This window comes from Mercenaria mercenaria, chromosome 8 (genome assembly GCF_021730395.1).
Source record: "Mercenaria mercenaria strain notata chromosome 8, MADL_Memer_1, whole genome shotgun sequence".
NCBI lineage: Eukaryota > Metazoa > Mollusca > Bivalvia > Venerida > Veneridae > Mercenaria > Mercenaria mercenaria.
In genome coordinates, this window is record NC_069368.1 from 22,171,526 (window position 1) to 22,192,288 (window position 20,763).

General features: G+C 34.4%; 1 protein-coding gene across 1 annotated transcript in view; it reads left to right on the forward strand.

Annotated features, from left to right (window-relative positions):
* Positions 1-7,185: 7,185 nt before the first annotated feature.
* Positions 7,186-20,763, forward strand: part of LOC123565472 (uncharacterized) — a 28,825-nt gene continuing 15,247 nt past the window's right edge. The window contains exon 1 of the mRNA XM_045359339.2: positions 7,186-7,335. The gene's annotated coding sequence lies outside the window, so the exon portion shown is untranslated. The remainder of the gene's footprint in view (positions 7,336-20,763) is intronic.

A 20,763-nucleotide genomic window follows, 5' to 3' on the forward strand; every position in this document is an offset into this window, starting at 1 on the left:
AGACGACTGCACACTGTAACAGCTGCGGACGCACCTCACAGTCAGTTTATATATTAAGCCTCCATTGAAGACGACTGCACACTGTAACAGCTGCGGACGCACCTCACAGTCAGTTTATATATTAAGCCTCCATTGAAGACGACTGCACACTGTAACAGCTGCGGACGCACCTCACAGTCAGTTTATATATTAAGCCTCCATTGAAGAGGACTGCACACTGTAACAGCTGCGGACGCACCTCACAGTCAGTTTATATATTAAGCCTCCATTGAAGAGGACTGCACACTGTAACAGCTGCGGACGCACCTCACAGTCAGTTTATATATTAAGCCTCCATTGAAGAGGACTGCACACTGTAACAGCTGCGGACGCACCTCACAGTCAGTTTATATATTATGCCTCCATTGAAGAGGACTGCACACTGTAACAGCTGCGGACGCACCTCACAGTCAGTTTATATATTATGCCTCCATTGAAGACGACTGCACACTGTAACAGCTGCGGACGCACCTCACAGTCAGTTTATATATTAAGCCTCCATTGAAGACGACTGCACACTGTAACAGCTGCGGACGCACCTCACAGTCAGTTTATATATTAAGCCTCCATTGAAGACGACTGCACACTGTAACAGCTGCGGACGCACTTCACAGTCAGTTTATATATTAAGCCTCCATTGAAGACGACTGCACACTGTAACAGCTGCGGACGCACCTCACAGTCAGTTTATATATTAAGCCTATATTGAAGAAGACTATACAGTATAGAAATTGAAGACGCATCTCTGACTTAGTTTATACATTAGGCCTCCACTGAAGAGGAATACTTTGTCCTGAAGTTCATGACGCATCACAGAGTCAGCTTATACATTTTTGACCATTATTAAAGAAAGTACATACTATAAAAGCTATAGGAGCACCTCAGAGTCAGCTAATACCTTAAGCCTATATTAAGAAGAATATTCAGTTTAGACATTGTAGACATAGTACTAGAGATCGATCAATTACCCAAATAATAGTCCTACATTGAATTTACATTTTCACCTGTATGACAAAAATTAAAAGGCAGAACGCAGTAACTGTATAGTCAAAAACTTAGTGATAAGTCATTTCATTTAAATGTCCATTGTCACAGTAAATACTGAAGAGTTTTTTTCTTGTTTTTATATATGATGTGTGATAAGGTATAAATGACATTGTGTCTAAATTTCAGCTTAAATAGTGGATCTGAATTTATTTTATGTCTTAAAACATTTTGTGATATCATACAATATGCATGTATTTGACAATGTTTTTGCATTGACATACGTTTTTCCTGCAATAATCTACTAGTAAGTTATAATTGGGTATTAAATATTTATCAATGGCTAGATAGGTAGGACTATCCACAAGAGCGAGTACATGGAAATTTAGTAAGACGTTTCAGAAAATAATCAATAACATGCTTGAAAATGATCAGATCAAGACTTGAGTGTTTTATTTGATCTTAAATTTCATATATAAGCAATCAACGTTGATATTTTAATTGTTTTTTCATAATTTAAGATATTAGGTACTATCTCTAGACATTGAGGACGCATTTCAGAGTCGATTGATACATCAAGCCTCCAGTGAAGAAGACTGCATACTAAAAAAGCAGCGGACGTAACTCAAAGTCAGTTTATACATTATACATATATTAAAAAGAAATATACTGTACTGGTTGGGAACCATTTTCCGGACAGGACCAGTTTCCGGACACATGTAATATCCGCTTTATTTCGTTGTTATTCATGTAATTGTTTCATCTAGATCATTTAGATGTTTATTCTTCATGTCTACAACAAACCACTATATTATAAGGCTGTATAATGTTTAAGTTTTTGATGATAACTCACCTGCGTTTACAAAACAACTTTCTGTCTTAACGGGGCATGAAGATAGCATTGCGCATGCGCAGTAGTTCACACTTACCGAGGTATCAAGTGGGGAAGAAATAGTTAAACTACATAATGATTGCCTGCTGATTACATGTTCTACTTTTAATTTCACGGTAAAAGTTACATAAGATGCAGGGCTGTCGATTTTTGCACTAATTTTATTCTATATCTTTTGGAATTATCAAGAATTCGTGTTAGACGAAATTCGAGTTTTTTTATAGTCAACCTCGGATTGCTTTCGTAGCTGCTGTTATGTTTCATGTTCATCTTTGAAGAGATGAATGATAAAGAAATATGTAGAAATAGTTTAATTTCTTATTTTGATATCAAATTAACAGCAAAACACCGTCAAAATATTTGTCCGGCTACTGGTTTACATGACGGGGAAAATAACTTCTTTTAGTAACCCCATTTGAGGCCCCATGGAACTCATATATTACGTCACAACGCGATGATGATTACACCATCGGATGCGAGAGGAGCTAAAGTTTGTGCAGTTTGGGCTTCATTTATGTCAAATATTTTATTATCGAATAATGGAGCCGAAATATGAAAATGTGTCCGGAAAGTGGTACCCAACCAGTATAGAGATCGAGGACGCATCTCAGATCCAGTATATATATATTTAGCTTCATCGACGAGGTGTGCATACTATGAAAGTTGAGGACGCACCTCAGAGTGATTTGATAGTTAGACCTTTATCGAAGAGTGCATATTATGAAAGCTGCGAACGCACGTCAGAGGCAGTTTATAATCTTGTATTAATAAAAGCTGCGGACATATCTGAGAGTCAGTTGGCACATTAAGCATGTTTTAAGAGGAATATTCCGTGTAGAAATCGACGAGATATCTCAGAGCTAATATATATACCGGTATATATATTAGGCATCTATAAGACAGGATTGCATACTATGGTAATTGAGAACACACCTCAGTGTCAGGTGAAACATTTTGCCAGTTTTTTAAAGGGCTACATTCTATAAAATCTATAAGTGCAGATCAGAGTCAGTTATATATTTTGCTTCTGTTAAAGAAGACTTTACATACTATTAATATAAAATCTTTGGATGCATGTTAGAGACAGCTTATATATTAAGCATGTATTAATTATAAGAGGAACATACAGTATAGAATCAGTGTTAGTATATAAATTAGGCCTCTTTTAAAGAAGAGGCACAATTGATACATTTGACCTTTTTTTAAAAATGAATTCATCTATAAAATCTATGGATGCATCTCTGAGTCTGTTTATACATTTTGCCTCTTGTTAAAAAAGACTTTATACTATAAAAGCTGCGGACGCACCTTAGAGTCAGATCATACATTAAGCCTGTATTAAGAGGAATATATTAAGTATAGTAAGAAATCGAAGACATGTCTTAGAGTCGGTTTATGCATTTCGCCTCTATTTAAGAACACTATACATATTATAAAAGTTGCATATATACGCATCTTGTAGTCAGCCTATACAGAATAGAAATCGTGGACGCATCTCAGAGTCACTAGATTTATTTGAGAGAAGTGCATACTGTTAAAGTTGAGGACGCACCTCAGAGTCAGTTTACATATTTAGCCTCTATCTAAGAAGACTGCAGAGTGCTAATGGCGCTTGAGGCAGATAATAAACTGAGGCATTATTTAAGAGGGCATTATGCTATAACAGCTGTGGGCGCCTTTCAGAGTAAGGTTAAATAGTTTAAAAGGCGGTCTTAATGAGAAACGTACATTATATAAATCGAGAATACACCCCAGAGTAAGGTGATACATTTTAAGTCATTATTAAAGAGGAATACATTGGATAAAAGTTGAACTGAAAAAAATCCTTTATTAAAGTCTGTCAGAAAGTATGAGTATGCTGTATAGATGTGATTTAATTTATTTTTTCTGTATCTTATAGGAAACATTACACCACCAGCGTGTTGTCAGTTCATTTAATATCTATTATGAACACCCACCTAAGCAATCGTTTCCAAACTGCTACTGCCACTGCTGCTAACACCCCTGGTACACATAACAAATACTGTACACAATCGTTTGCGCGAGGGTGGTCTAGGTGGATGTCGTCCTTACGTTAGATGTTTTATGACTTCAATGCGTAAATCGTAACATACTCTGACGTGCGTCCACAACTTTTATATTGTATGTTCTTCGAAAGAAAAACTTTATGATTAGCCTTACTCTAAGATGCTTCCTCAACGTTTATAATATATAGTCCGTTTAGTTTAAACGACATTTATTTTGAAACATACAAATAACATGTACAACAAAATTTACAGTTTAAATACATCAATTTGAAAACAAGCTAGTAGGTTATATAAATTCTTTTCCAAGCTTTTCAATAGAAGCTTAATGTATTACCTAACTCTGAAGAGCGTCCACAGCTTTTCCAGCAGTAGGGTCTAATACAGGGAGACTCTGGGGGTGATTCCTCGATTTCTATACTATATTTTCTTGACTTAATGTTCAACCTGACCCTGAGGAGCGTCCTCAACTTTCATTATATACATATACGAGGGCTGTTCAAAAATAACGTACACTTTTGCTGTCAAATGTTGCTTATTGTGTAAATAATAATGTGAACTATATCGTTGTAATTCGGAATCTCTCTGTAATTTGGTCATATATTTTTTGTAACATTTTTGCTGATAGGCTTAGCGCGTCGAACGTTTTTATTACCATAGTTACGCATAACCGGCGCAGTCGCTTTTTGATCTGTCGCGATTTGAATTCGATCGCTAATGTTCGCAGCTAAAAGTACACTTTTTGCCCCAAAATATGCCAAAGTGCAGCAACACGTCAGGGCGACATGTACTTAGAGTATGGCGTCATTCCGACGTGGGAGACGGAAGAAAACAACGTTTGAACTAAGAGAGTATTACTGTTTATAATGCATATAATGTCGTCATCGAGTTATGGCGAACAACAACTGCAATCATAATTCAATGAAGCAGACGCAACAACAATGTTCAGTCATCTGTGTCTTTACCTTAAAGTGGTATAAACGATTCTCAAATGGTCCAGAATTGCTTAAAAACAGCGGAGAGTGAGAGAGAAAACGTAAAAACAGCGAATGGACGTTAACGCCAATGAATGACGCCGTAGATAAAGACCAAGTACTCACGTTGAGTACCCTGTCTGAGATGCGTGTCGTAAGTGTTCCTACATATTTAGTATTCTAACCAAACAACTTGTTTTGACGGAATTATTGCTCATGAAAATTTATAAAATAAATTTATAAATATGAAATAATGCAAACTTAATGAAAGCATCACAATGAAGGCACGACGTCGTTAACGTCGTTGAAATATGATCGCCGTGCGCCGGGTCCGTGTAAGTGACTGTTTTCGAGGAAGCGTTACTCCTGAATGCATGACCATAATCACGCCAAATTTGCAGTGCAGTTAGTAGAAAGACTGCAAATCATAATGGAATATTTCTTGTTTTGCTTCATTAAAGTATATAAAAGCTAGAGAAAAAGTCTACGTTATTTTTGAAGAGCCCTCGTACTATAGAAATTGAGTACGCACATCGGAGAAAGGTGACACATTAAGCATATCTTATGAAAGAAGGACACCCCTCAGGGTAAGAAATGGAAATTAAAGACGCTTTTCAGAATCACGTTACAAGCCTCGTCTTTAGAGCAGGCTTAATCAATTAAATGTGTCCATCACTTTTGTTGACACCCTCCCCCTCAAATAAAGAGCAATATGAAATTAAGAGGGCCATGATGGCCCTATACATTGCTCAACAGAGATGACCTGGTCTACTGACCTAGTTTTTGACCCCACATGACCAAGAGTTGAACTTGACCTAAAGATCAACACAAACATTCTGACTAAATTTCATAAAGATTTGGTTACAACTGTGGCCTCTGGAGTGTTCAAAAGTTTTTTCTTTGATTTGAACGGTGACCTAGTTTTTGACCCCACATGACCCAGATTCGAACTTGACCTATAGATTATCAAAACAAACATTCTGACTAATTCTCATGAGTTTCAAACTTAAATTGTGGTCTCTAGTGTGTTGAAAAGAATTTCCTTTGATCTGGCCTAGTGACCTAGTTTTTAAACCCACATGATCCAGATTCATACTTGACCTAGCAATGATTAAGACAAACATTCTGACCCAGTTTCATAAAGATTGAGTCACAAATGTGGCCTCTGAAATGTTCACAAGCTTTTCCTTTGATTTGACCAGGTGACCTAGTGTTTGACCCCACATGGCCCAGATTAAAACTTGACCTAGAAATCATCAAGTCTCACTTTCTGACTAAGTTTAATAAATATTTAGTCACAACTGTGGCCTCTAGAGTGTTAACAAGCTTTTCCACTGATCTGACCTATTGATCTAGTTTTTGACCCAACATAACCCAGATTCAAACTTGACCTAGAGATCATCAATACTAACATACTGATCAAGTTTCATAAAGATTGGGTCACAAATGTGGTCTCTAGAGTGTTCACAATATGTTCTTTGATCTGGTGTACTGACCTACTTTTTGACCCCGCATAGTCCCGTTTCCAACTTGACCTAGAGATCATCAAGACAAACATTCTGATTAAGTTTCATAAAGTTTGGGTCAAAAATGTGGTCTCTAGTATGTTCACAAGGCAAATTTTGACGGACGACGCACGACGGACGACGCACGTCGACGGACGCCGGACAATGACCGGTCACAATAGCTCACCTTAAGCACTTTATGCTCTGGTGAGCTAAAAATAATAAAAAGAAACAACAGAAAAAACAAAAACAATCTTCTTCCGCTTAGTTTCATTACATCCTTGGCAGTATATCTAAATGATCTATAAAATGGGCTTTTCCACCGTTATCTACTGAGAAAATCATATGGGTGTTTTTGTTTTCTTTTTTTCTTTTTGCTCTAAAGTTTCGGTCGTGGGGGTAAAGCATGTGTTGTCCCCCGCACTATCATGAGAAGGCAAACCTCCTCGCACTCTGCATGCTGTTATGCAGACTTTTTTTTCTGGAGCAGGAATAAATGTGAGAATGAGTACTTTACATGTTTGTTAAACCTTATTATGTTGACAAAATATTTAAATGCAGATAAACCTCGCATATTTCTTAGAGGTCCGAAAACAGGTATCTCCACGGTATTGCGGTGATTAATTTATCGCCCGGGTTCGTATGTGCCTTTAAATCAACATTATTTTCAATCTAAATATCATCGATGAGTACTTTCAATGCACTTAATGATTTAAACGTCTTATTCGTTTCTAGCCATTGGTTGCCACCACGCTGACAATTTGATCATAATATCATCGCTCCACCTACATACTACAGACTGCCTATAAAGGTATGGTGCGTCCGATTTCCCGACTGTAGAGTGCATCTTCGTATGTCTACGTGAGGAACATGGCTGAAATGAGCCCTGGAAAACGAAATTAATACAGAATATTTAGGTAAGTACTGATTACCTTTACTGTTTACAAGACAGATGTTCATCTGGTATCAATAGCTGTACAAACAACTTATAGAATCTTGAATATTTGACACATAAACCTGCTAAATTATGATTTTATATCTTTCTGAAATCGAAACACGGACTAATAGGCTGAAAAAGATATAAGCGTATACTTATCAGGTGAATTGAGAGACATTCTCTCGATCTAAACATTGTCTCTCGTTCGAAAGACAAAATGTCTTTCGATCGAAAGACTCGAATGAGCCTAAGCAATGAAAATCAAAGAAAGAGTAATTAAAACTCTCTTTTTAGAATGCGCAAATTTATTTCAAATATAGAAAAATATCTTTCTTTTATCAAACTTTCAAAATCAAAATTATTTGGGAATTTTGTTTAAGCATTATAATGCTTAAGCAAACTTCTATGACGATGTGTTTCTTGTAAAGTTTACTTGAAATAACAAGTTGTTTCAATGAATAATGCGACTGTAATGAACTGATTGTTTTAATAATGATTTCATGTTTTTTCAACACTTAAGCTAAGTACAGTCTTTCGATCGTAAGTCATTTTGTCTTTCAAACAAGAGACAGTGTTTAGATCTAGAGTCTGTCTCTCAATTCAGGGGAAGTCTCCGACCTGCTTATAGATTATCTGTAAATTTACATTTAGAATCTAATCTATAAATTTACAGATTTTTCTATATATATATATTAACATATGTCCTCAAAATTATCCCAGTTTGAATCTAATTGATTTATTTGAATAAAGCTCAGTTGTGGGTTTCAGCCATTTTTTGTTGACTTCTTTTTCTTCTTCAGGAAATTCAATCATCAGAAATGTCTGAAATACCATTAATTATGCATGCCATAAGTAAATAGATTAAATTCAAGGAAAATGTGATTTCCACAGTTGTAATACACTCAATCTTTACATTTATATATTATCAGTAAAGGACTTTGGACACTATCATATGCTTGTGGCCTACAATTTGAATGCAAAATTCTCTTTAAGTATTTAAACAATACCAAAATCGTCTCGAACAAAATATTAACCATTGTGATAGTTAACATATTACAGCAGATACTGGTTTGTATCAGTTTTTCTCAAGATGGTTATTTTTATTTAATCTAGGCCAGGGTATATTTTTATTTGAAAAAATAAAATGTTTAATTTCTGTAAAAACATTATGTCATCACTTTACGGAAGTTTCAAAAATATGAATTCTAATTGAAAAAAGTGGCAGAATCTGTTTATTTAAGACAAAATAACAATCCTATAAATAAATAAAAGAGAGAACAATATATTTTTTTTTTGCAAACAACCTGTTCTTTATTTACACTTTACTTTCTTATCTATACACTGTTCATAATGTATCCGAAATGGCAGTTCTTCGTGGGGCTTGCCTAAGGAAGCGGTACCGGCAAAAGTTAATACAAGATGAGTCGGACTGCAACCCCGCTAAATATAATGTTGTGCAAAGCCGGGCTTTCAGGCAAAGCACATTCGAAATGTGTCGTTTGTAAGGCTAAAGAAGAAGCAGGCCACTGCATAAAAAATCCACCTGATGCTCGGCTGGACCTTTTATAGTTCGTTTTCGAGCCTGGCCGTATTTGTATATGCCATCTGCATGGAAAGCGACTTGAACATCACTTTCATGTCATTACCATGAATGTGAAACCGTCACTGACATGACCTGCCAAGAAGCTACTGTTTTTGACATATGCATCACAGGCATATCAATGCCAAGCGTTACTTCTGTTGGATAGACTATAGTCAGGATTAGATTAATTGCTATGCACATACAGGTATTGCCTCTTTGCTCTTGTGTTTAGGCCTAGTCTGCCACAAAGAACAACCTTCAGTTCAATTTTCGGAAAGGAATAATGAATGCATGTGATATTTAGTATGTGTTTAAAAGAAATGAATATTAACGCACAGAAAAAAGATGAAAAATAAAGAAATGAAAAATATTTAAAAATAAATAAAACATCTAAAAGTAAATTATCAAAGCCTTGAAACGTCTGGTGGTTGCGGATTTTGGTAGATTTATTTTCTGTTTAACTGTTGTGTACCTCGATGTCTTTCGTTTAAAGTTAGGATAAAGCAGAGAGCATCTGAATTTATATTTTGCCTATTAAAATGTCATATCACTTGTATTAAATGTACCTTTATGAAACAAGAAAATATCAATGAAACCGATGGATGCACTTCGAAATATGCATTATTACATATTAAAAGAACAAAGTGGAATTAACTGATGATAATGGCGCTATAGTTTACTCAGGTTGAGTAATCAAGGGGCATGCAGTTACAGTAACTCATATGAACAAAACATGCAGATAATATATGCAGTTCCTATTGGAATTGAAGTTTCAAGGAATTCCAGGCAGTAGTTGCTTTGAAATTGTTTGGACAAGAAATTGTACGATAGTATACCTGATCTGTTGATTACACTTGATTGGTAACAAAGCAAATGCCAATCTATAAATATACATGTATAAGAAACAAATACATATGTGCCTCATATCAAAGATGAACCCTGCCTGACCTTACATAAACGTATCTAAACTGCCTGCTGGAAATGAAATCAGTAATGAAACTATGGGCTAGAATTCCTTATCATTGATAGATCTCACACAATCTAAATAGCCAGTGTGAATGGATACAGGTTACATTAGAACTGCTTGTTCATTGATAATTCATCCGCATTGTTCATGAATGGGACTATTTTGTGTAACACATGGACATCCTTTTGGTGTGATTAGGAATAGAATAAAGATGCTATATGACTGTCAGAAATACACTTGTAACTTTGGTAGCGGGGAAACCCGCAACCAATAAAAAACTGGAAAACAAGTAACTGCCTCATCGCTTGTGGCGTGCGCGCCGCGTGGATAACATGCGGTAGATTGTCTACGGTGTTGCTAGCATTTTACAGCACACATTTGCCTATCTACTGCAACAAACAGCCAGGATAAGTCAAATACAATGAATTTCAACCCTACGAATAATAATAATTTCACAGTATTTGCGTCTCTTATTACTATACAAGTATAACCTATTAATTAATGCTTTGTGTGTTATTTGAGTTACAGACAGATGCAAGTATGTGGCTTTATTTTATGTTTTCCGGTGAATTATAAAGTTTTTCTCAGTGAAATAAAAGTGATAATCCGCAGTTTTGAAACAGCAGATTATCATTTTTATTTCATGAAAATATCAGTTTTTGATGCTCACTTGTGAAATAAAATTGATATTTCACTGCAACAAACCAATATCCTCTATATCAAATTATTCAAAATGAATATAAAAATAATATAAAAGGCTGCATTACACGGAAGAGCTTTATTGCCACTTATGTGTTTTGTTGAAGTATGTATCTCTTCGAGTTAATTCCCAGTTGCATAGCTAGCTAACTCTATATTTCGACAGTTTGATATATCTTACTCGAAAGTTCGTGTTACTATTTCGAAATTAAGTAACTCAAAAATTATTGAATTTTCTAATAATAATGCTCAATTTTTCGGCTAAGTATCTGGAACTTTCATCTACACTTTTCTATGACTAAAGCTGAATTGCGACAATGGACATTACAAGTTCGATCTCTGGCTACCGCAAAGAGAACGTTAAATGTCAATTATTAAGTCGCCATATGGTGACTTCCCGGTATTTTGATAATCTTTTTTTTTCGGAAGCCATATGGTTGATCGACCGACTGTGAAAAAAAAAATATCTTTTGAGTTTATTATCTACTTATCAAGACAGATTGTTTTCAATACGGCGCGTTTTTATCAGTGTAAATCTACTCGATTATAATCAAACACAATTTATCTTTCAGCTCAGTAAAGTCGTTGCTTATAGGTTATAACACACTAAATAATTGTTGTTCTTTATTCTATATAAAACTGACCTATTTCCAATGGCCGCAGCACACATCAGGACCCATTTTAAATGTCTGTAAACTACATTTTCTTGAAGAATATTGTCAGTGCTAAATAAAAATCAAAAGAAAAGTGGGGGTCATGTTTGATGCAAGAAAAATAATTTCAATACTGTCCTCATAATGTTAAAAAAACACATTGACGAAAACAGGCGTAAAACCACAAAACAAGAAATAATTAGAGATTTTCAACTTACTTCGACGCGGACTGCGGACAGCGGACTGCGTACTTACAGTAGCGGTTTTCTCAAAATAGTTAAAGGGTCGCAAGAAAGAAAACATACTTATGGTATATATGTTTCTTTTACTATATGTGTTAAGTAACTTTTGCTTTCACTGTAGAAATTAGTATATTGTGATACAGTTATCTGTTAATACAATACATACGTTTGTAAATACATGTATATGGATAGTGAACAGGCTATATTTAACACACGGAATTGCAATTTCAGATGTCATATTCTATTAATTTTTAGTTCATGACATATTTTAACGATTTAGCTCGATAAATATATACATATAGGATGCCTCTAGATTCAGCTAAATACTCTGTCGCATTTAACTTGCCTTTAGCAGGTTCTTCAAATATCCATATATGCTTTTACGTTTTGTTTTGATGGCGTTACTTATTTATCCTCCACGCGACCCGAACGACACGACATGTGAAGCTTCGAACCCACTGTACTGCGATAAAACTTTAATATGTTCATGCATTAAAAAAGTATAACTTGAAGCATGGATTTTAAGATAACGGCGATGCCTGGTATTACTTTGCGTCCGTCCATACGATTCATAGACTTGTTTTCCTAGCAAAAAAAAAAAAATAAGAAAAAAACGCAGTACAAAATATTATTGTAATTAAACATTCTGAGTAAAAAGAACGTCTGTTTAATTTTAGTTGCATAGTATAAATACTGTGTTCTCGTAGACTTCTGTACGGAAAAGGTCATTGTTTTTCATCAATTTTGATATTTGTATCTAATGTTCCATAAAATAGAAGTTTTCACGAAATATCTTGAATTATTTAGTTCAACATTTTTTCTAAACATACAGGAAGTTCTCATACATGTATCTTTCACCCCTGTCGAAACGAGACCCGATAGATTACCATAATTTAGCGAAAACATCCTGAATTAGTTATGTATGAGCATGTTTGAAAATAAAAGATGGAAATAGCCCCTTCGTATTGTCATAATCTGATATCAGAATTGCGTTTTAAATTCACGATTGTTTTCAAGTGATTATTAGTATGAATTATCAGTTTAAACTGGGATTTAATCTTTAAGTACCATTTAAACTAGTCTAGCAGTCAAAATTTTAATCTAAAACCCAGCTGAGACCGAACATTGTTTTGTGAACATTACCAGTACATGCATAGAATTGCCAACGAAATTATATTGTTGATTTAGCCAACTCCAATGACACCATTTAAGCAATTAGGTGTGGTCATTTAATACAACCAGCTTAGTAGTCGTCACTACATTTTTATAATTATTTACATTTAGCCTTTTTAGTTGAGTACATTTTCGAACACATGCATATATGGTATGTGGACATTCTGGTAGGCTTAATGGAACTTGGACAAAAATTTAAACTCATGAAAACTCAATGTCTATATTGGTTTAAAAAAATCATAATGTAGCCATCATGTATGTCATGATAAGGTGACCGGGAAACTAAGGAATTCAGTACCGTGTAAAACTGACATTTTAGGGTTTGAAGTGGTTAAGAATTTATAAATACCACGTGCGACATTTTTAACCGCAGTACATTCAAATGTTACGCGTCGTATCGTGCATATTCAAAATTGTGCGTGTTTTAATAGCACTTCAGCCTCGCGAGTGCAATAGTACGAAACTGCATGTTTCCAAATTCACTATATACATTCTTTGATACCAGATATTCAATTAAGTAATAACTTGTACAAATGTTTTTGTGATTCCGTATGCATAGGGGACGCCTGATCTAAAAATCTAAAATAGGTGAGTAAACCTCTTGCGGGGCAGGGGAAGAGTGTCTGTCTCCTCGCAAGATGGTCACTGGTTCAAATCCTGGATTATACGGTAATGTATATTGATCGTTGAATCAATAGCTGTTTTCACTACTAGCGAATTCCGGCTAGAACCTCAAGAAATTGACAGCAAGCATATAAATAAGTTGCAGCACTTCAAATAAAAAAGAAAAAGTTTGCGATAAAGAACCTCTAGCTTCTTGTTCATAAATACGGTAGTCGAAAGATTTGAATAGAAACATTAAGAAGCGATATAAAACTTAAAAGGGTATTTTATTTTAAAAAAATGCGCCCACGCTGTTAAGAATGCTTTAAGACAAAATATAACGGTAATTCATTTACAATAAAACGGATATTAATATATCTTTTAACTGTCTTTTCTCAGATAGTCTAAATGGAAACAGTATTACGGCAATAGAACTGGATGCTAAATATGCCACTGTTCAGTTATGCATAACTAACTTATATACAGTGTGAAAAAAAAACCCTATTGTAAGTCCGCAGTCCGTAGTCCGCAGTACATGTCAAAGGAAGCTGAAAATCTCTATTACTCCCGGCTAATTCTGACTTTAAAAGTGGTCGAAGTATGCACAGTCAAAACGACATGAAGTTAACAGTTAAAAAGATAACCATTAATTGTGTTGTGTTGTGTTTACGCCGTTTCTCAACACCTAACAATTATGTCAAGGCGGTCTGCTTACACAACCTGTCGACACAGGCTGTCTGCAAGAAATTGACACCTTTCTCACTCATTGAGCGCTGTAGCTAGTCGAACTCAAACTAATATCTTCGGATTCCGGGGAAAATTTAGGATTTATGAAACAGTTGAAACGGACTCAAACCAAATATGACAAATTACTTAATAAAAGTATATGATAATTTTAGTTTTAAGCCCATCTGATTTTTTAAAAGAAATGATGATTTATTGCCATGACTTAATCGGCTTCGGCGTTGGTGTTGACGTTGTCTGGTTAAGTTTTGTGTTTAGGTCAGCTTTTCTCCTAAACTATAAAAGCTATTGCTTCAAAACTTGCAACACACGTTCACCATTAAAAGCTGACGTTGAACAGCAAGAAACGTAACTCCATTCTGCTTTTTGCAAGAATTATAGCCCTTTTTGGACTTAGAAAATATCAGATTTGTTGGTTAAGTTTTGCGTTTAGGTCATAAACAGATTTGATTGGTAGCAAGGCTCAACCCATGACTCCCAGTGAAAGGGTACAGTGATTGCAACTCAGGAACACTGACCACCCGACCACGACCCCCCCCCCCCCACCCACCTCCACCCCCACCCCCAAACACACACAAAGAACCATATGAAAGTAATACTGAAACATATGAATTATCAATAATTAGATTTTTTCTCGGCATAAGAAACATGTGTCAATCGTTCTGTAGACTACATATAAAAATAGATCGATTATAGATATATGTTTGATTGTCGAACAATGTCAACGAATTCGTTGAATTAGCAGCAGAAAATTGATTTCGGAAAGTAATTTCAAGGAATACGGTGAAAACAGTTAATTAATTTGTAATGGATATTTATTTGATTTTCCTACGGTGAAAGAGGGTCCTTTTATTTCAGCGAAGGACGAAATAATGATTGAGTTTGTATATAATTTTATAATAACTGAAGAATCATTTGAATAAGCATTTTAATATAGTCTCATCCATCTGTAATACGGCTGAAACATATAGTTATAAAACTCTTTCGGATTTAAACGCACGTTTTCAACAGCTTTTTCGATGATGTAACGGGAGAGGCATGGCATATTAAGTACATGCAACTGACAGTGATTTGAAAGTAAACACATACATAGGGTAAAAGAATCAAACACGGAAAAATGTATCTCAGCACAACATTCAGTGCTTCATTATGTATAATCGGACTCATACAGATACAAATTTGTAATAACAATACTTAGTGCACTTTCTACTTTCGTCTCATCCGCGCTACCTTCTTTGCAAACAGTGTCTTAAAATTCTGTATTAATCCAATTTGATGTGAAAAGTGCGACGATTATGAAGATTAGTGAATCTGAAAGTCCGGGACTGTAAAACTCTGAAGCTTTGAAGACATGCAGCTTGCACGCACTGCCCTTCAAATCACATTAAATGCTCATTTTAAGATTATATGCATCGTAGATCTTATATTTAAGACCATAATCCCCACCTTCAGAAACAGGGGGAAAAGGAAATTATAAATAAAAGTGGTCCTACAATTTTTAAGCAGGTGAAATATGTAATCTTAATAAATGCCAGTTAAATTAGAAGTATTGCCTAATGGTCTACAAGAGAACGTGATTACAAAGCTACGAATATAAATATAAACAAATGAATTTATCTTCTAAATATATAAGTGACAGAATGTAAAATGCTATTGACACGATATCATTCGTAATTATAATAGCCTTCCGTCTGTTGGTTTCCGGCGGTTTCCGTACAATAAAAATCGGCTATTTGCGTTGTTTGGGCCGATCCGGACCGGGCCGAGCCGAGTTTTATTAATAACCGTCAAAAATAGGTGACTCAATGCGGAATTGGAGCGGCGGTGTAAATTACAGTCTCCGGTATATACCGGATTAACTAAATTTGAACGAAAAATATCTTAAATGTGTATATTTTGTAACCATGGTGATACTAACCCTAACCTTTAGTCAGTATTTTATGCATATTCTATACTAAATGCGTGCGGACATGCAAAAATATGCATATTTTAGCCGTGCTACAATTGATAATCACTTTCGGGCATGCGCAGAAGACCGCTCCAACTCTGCAATGAGTTACATCGCCTATTTTTACACTCTGACGTCATGAGGGAAAATTATTGAAACCCCATTTGTTTTTAATCAGAATTGTCTAAATATATATATATATATATATTTATATTCATACATATTTAACCTACCTTCATGCAAATTAAAGGCAAAAATTAAGGTGTCAAAAAAATTTGCTTTATCAGGTCAGTGACTTGTAAAGCTTGGCGGACTACTTTTTTATTTTTTTTCTTAAAACGATGCCACCTTGTTCTTGATCATAACTGCAAAAAAGACATATCTATGCGATTATTATTATAAACTGGGCTTTTATTAGGTTCGTGAGACTATGGTACATATGTATAGTGTATGCATACCGTATCTGCAATTACTACATAAAAGTTTTTATAACGGAAACGCTTGAGGAAACAGAAAGTGACTCATGGTAGCATTTGATCAGGATTTAAGCTTTCTGCAATTCAATCTAGGAAGATGTTGCATCTGGAATGGATTGTTATTGAATACAATCATCGAGGATACGGGTTGCCTATTTGTTCTGTCAAGCGGCGTTATGACGTGTGTATAAGTCGCGTCATTCGTTTGCTTCAGTTTGATGGGTAATCCGGTATGCAACTGAACTTCGGACAAAATTTACTTGGCAGCAAATCAAATTTATTCAATAATGTTAAGCAGAACAGAGAGGTCGGGCACAAAGCTAAACAATGTTAGCGTTTGTTTTTCAGCTCTTAATTTTATAGGCACCTATTTTATTATATTTTTTATTTAAAAGGCTAGCGTGCTAAACACTGCTAAGACACACAAAGACATGCAAAGACACACAAAGACATACAAAGACACACAAAGACATGCAAAGACACACAAAGACACACAAAGACATGCATAGACACACAAAGACATGCAAAGACACACAAAGACACACAAAGACATGCATAGACACACAAAGACATGCAAAGACACACAAAGACACACAAAGACATGCAAAGACTGTCACAAAGACATATATTTGAATGTACATATGTATATTAATGTTTGTTCAGTGATTGTAAAGTAAGTTTATTAAAAAAAAAGATAAATAAATAATAAAACTTATGAAGATATATGCTGAATCTCAACAAAAACGCGTACATGACATACAAAGACATGCAAAGACAGACACAAAGACATATATTTTAAAGTGTATTGGTATATCAATGTTTGTGTAGTGACTTTAAAGCAAGTTTAGTAAAATAAGAAAATAAATAATAAAAAATGTAAAAAATTCTGCTGAATGTGAACAGAGACGAGTACTTGGCACACAAAGACATGCAAAGACAGACACAAGGACAAATAATTTAAAGTGCATTGGTATATTTATGTCTGTATAGTGAATATAAAGAAAATGTATTAAATTCTTTTTAAAAATAATAAAAAAAATATGTGAGGATTTCTGCTGAATGTGAACAAAGATGAGTGCATGACATGCAAAGACACAAAGGCAGACACAAAGACATACATTTTAAATTATTTATGAATAGTGATTTTATAAAAGTTTATTTTAAAAAAAGATAAATAAATAATAAAAATTGCGAAGCATTCTGCTGCATCTCAACAAAGAAGAGTATATGACTCACAAAGACATGCAAAGACAAATGTTTTAAAGATTATTGGCATATTAATGTTTGTGTAGTAATTTTAAAGAAAGTTTATTAAAATGATAAATAAATAATAATATTTGTGAAGAATTCTGCTGAACCTCAACAAACATGAGTACATTGCACACAAAGACATGCAAAGACACACAAAGACATGCAAAGACACACAAAGACATACACAAAGACATGCAAAGACACACAAAGACATGCAAAGACACACAAAGACATACACAAAGACATGCAAAGACACACAAAGACATGCAAAGACAGATACAAAGACATATATTTTAAAGTGTATTAGTATATTAATGTAAGCGTAATGACTTTAAAAAAAAATTATTAAAAAAAAAGATAAATTAATAATAAAAATTGTGATGAATTCTGCTGAATCTCGACATCGATGGGTACATGACTCACAAAGACAGATACAAAGACATATATTTCAATGTGTATTGGTATATTAATGTTTGTACAGTGATTATATAGAACGTTTATTAAAATTATAAAAATAGTAAATGAATAATAAATATTGTGAAAAATTCTACTGAATCTCAACAAAGACAGGCTTGAAGCAGAAAGACATGCAAAGGCAGATACAAAGACATAATACTTATATTTTAAAGTGTATTGGTATATTAATGTTTGTAAAGTGATTTTAAAGTAAGTTTATTAAAAAATAGAAATTGTGAAAACATTCTGCTGAATCTCCACAAAGAAGAGTACATAATGTCATAAAAATACAGTGATTTTAAATTACCGTCTAATTTTTAATCTATTGTCTGAATATATTCATGATGTGATTTTGGAGAGTATTTACTGTAAATAATTAGAACAATAAATATTTAATATTAAACTTTTAAAAAAGGCTAAATGTGACTAGACCATGACAAATACCTGCTAAGACAGGCAGACACAAAGTCATGCAAGGACAGTTAAAAAGACACACAAAGAAATGCACAGACTGTCACAAAGATATACAAAGACATGCAACGATAGACACAAGGATATACATAGACTGCAACCTGGACACACAAAGACAGACACAAAAAGACAATCATGTAAAGACGCACAAAGGCAGACACAAAGACATGCAAAGATAGTTAAAAAGACACACAAAGAAATGCACAGACTGTCACAAAAACGTACAAACATTTTTAGGCCTTACTTTCTTTGAATGCCAGTCTTAATGCTTATCATGCTGGATACAATTTCATTCTGGCTTTGTGACCAGTGCAGATCTTGACCAGCCTGCATATCTGTGCAGTCTGATCAAGATCTGCGCTTTTCGCTCTTCTTATTGGTAAACATCCCTTTTTAAAGTCTATATATAGTGGCACTGTCCTAATTGAAAGGTGGACAAGTAAAATTTAGTAGGCGGTAGGGTAAGGGTTAATGCGGGAATTGTGCTGTGCATAGGTAAATTCTTTGGCCGAGTGGTTCCACATTCAACCTGTCTCAATCCAGTATTCCTAGCGGATCTATGGACTGCTATGCAAGATATACAATAAAATAACACAAAAAACAGTATTAAAGAGATCTATTTATGTTTGTTTTATTTAGCCTTTATAACCAATGTCTGTGATTCCATGTAAACGTTGAAATAGTATGAAATTTAGTTTCTGTAGCAATGACTGTTGACTGCATATTCTAAGGCTAAATTAAAAAAAAAATTCTAGAGTACACGAAATAAAAATTTAGGTCTCTATGCCTCCTGTTAGAAAGCATTGTTGATTATATATTATTTTTATTTGTAATTGAGCCGCATCAAGCAAAAAGGGACCTTTAGTATTTTGATGCCATTCTACATTTTTGCATACTTAATAAGTACATGAAATTCTTCACATAAAATAGAAATTTAAGATTTGTAACTTGAATCATGTACTGGAAAACAAGATTGTAATGTAGCAGATTTCATTGATAGATCGCTGTATCTTTAGGAATGTAGAATTTCATGACACTTCATTATTTGTTCTGTGACATAAACATGGAGAAGCAAGCATTTTGAAGGCGTGTTCAATTAAAAGTAAAAGCTTAGGAAAATATAAGAGAAAATAAAAAGACCGTTCAAATTTAAAAAGGCCTGTCGCCATGTTTAAAACGTCCAAGTGACGTAAGTTTGCCGTTAAAGACCTTTTTAGCTTGACGCGGCTCATATGACTAAAACTCTATATACATATATAATGTATTTGACAAAAACTGTTGATAAAAAATCTTTAATTTAATCACATGTATACATGCCATTTTGTCAACTTGTTTGTTAATAAAATACTACATTAATTTCAGTAAACATGCCTTTGATATTTTCATGTCCTTTTTTTAAAACCAGAGTTTAACATTCTACTGAAAGGAACAAATCAGTCTTCAATATCTACATCATCCTTTATCAAGGAGTCTCTCATGTTGCACAATGCTGCAACTACTTTCATGGTTATATTGAACATCACTTTCATGTCATTACCATAAATGTGAAACCGTCACTAACATGACCTGCCAAGAAGCTACTGTTCTTGACCTATGCATCACAGGCATATCAATGTCAAGCGTTATTTCTGTTGGATAGACTATAGTCAGGATCAGATTAATTGCTATGCACATACCGGTATTTGGCCTAGTCTGCCACAAAGAACAACCTTCAGTTCAATTTTCAGAAAGGAAGTAATGAATGCATGTGACACTTATTATATGTTTAAAAGAAATGAATATTAACGCACAGAAAAAGATGAAAAATAAAGAAATGAAAAATATTTAAAAATAAATAAAACATCTAGAAGTAAATTATCAAAGCCTTGAAACGTCTGGTGGATGCGGAGTTTGGTAGATTTATTTTCTGTTTAACTGTTGTGTACCTCGATGCCTTTAGTTTACAGCTCGGATAAAGCAGAGAGCATCTGCATTTACGTTTTGCTTATTGAAATGTCATGTCACCTGTACAAAATGTAACTATATGAAACAAGAAAATATCAGTAAAACCGATGGATGCTCTTCAAAATATGCATTTTTACATACATTTGTATTAAAAGAACAAAAGTGGAATTAATGACGCTATAGTTTACTCATGTTGAGT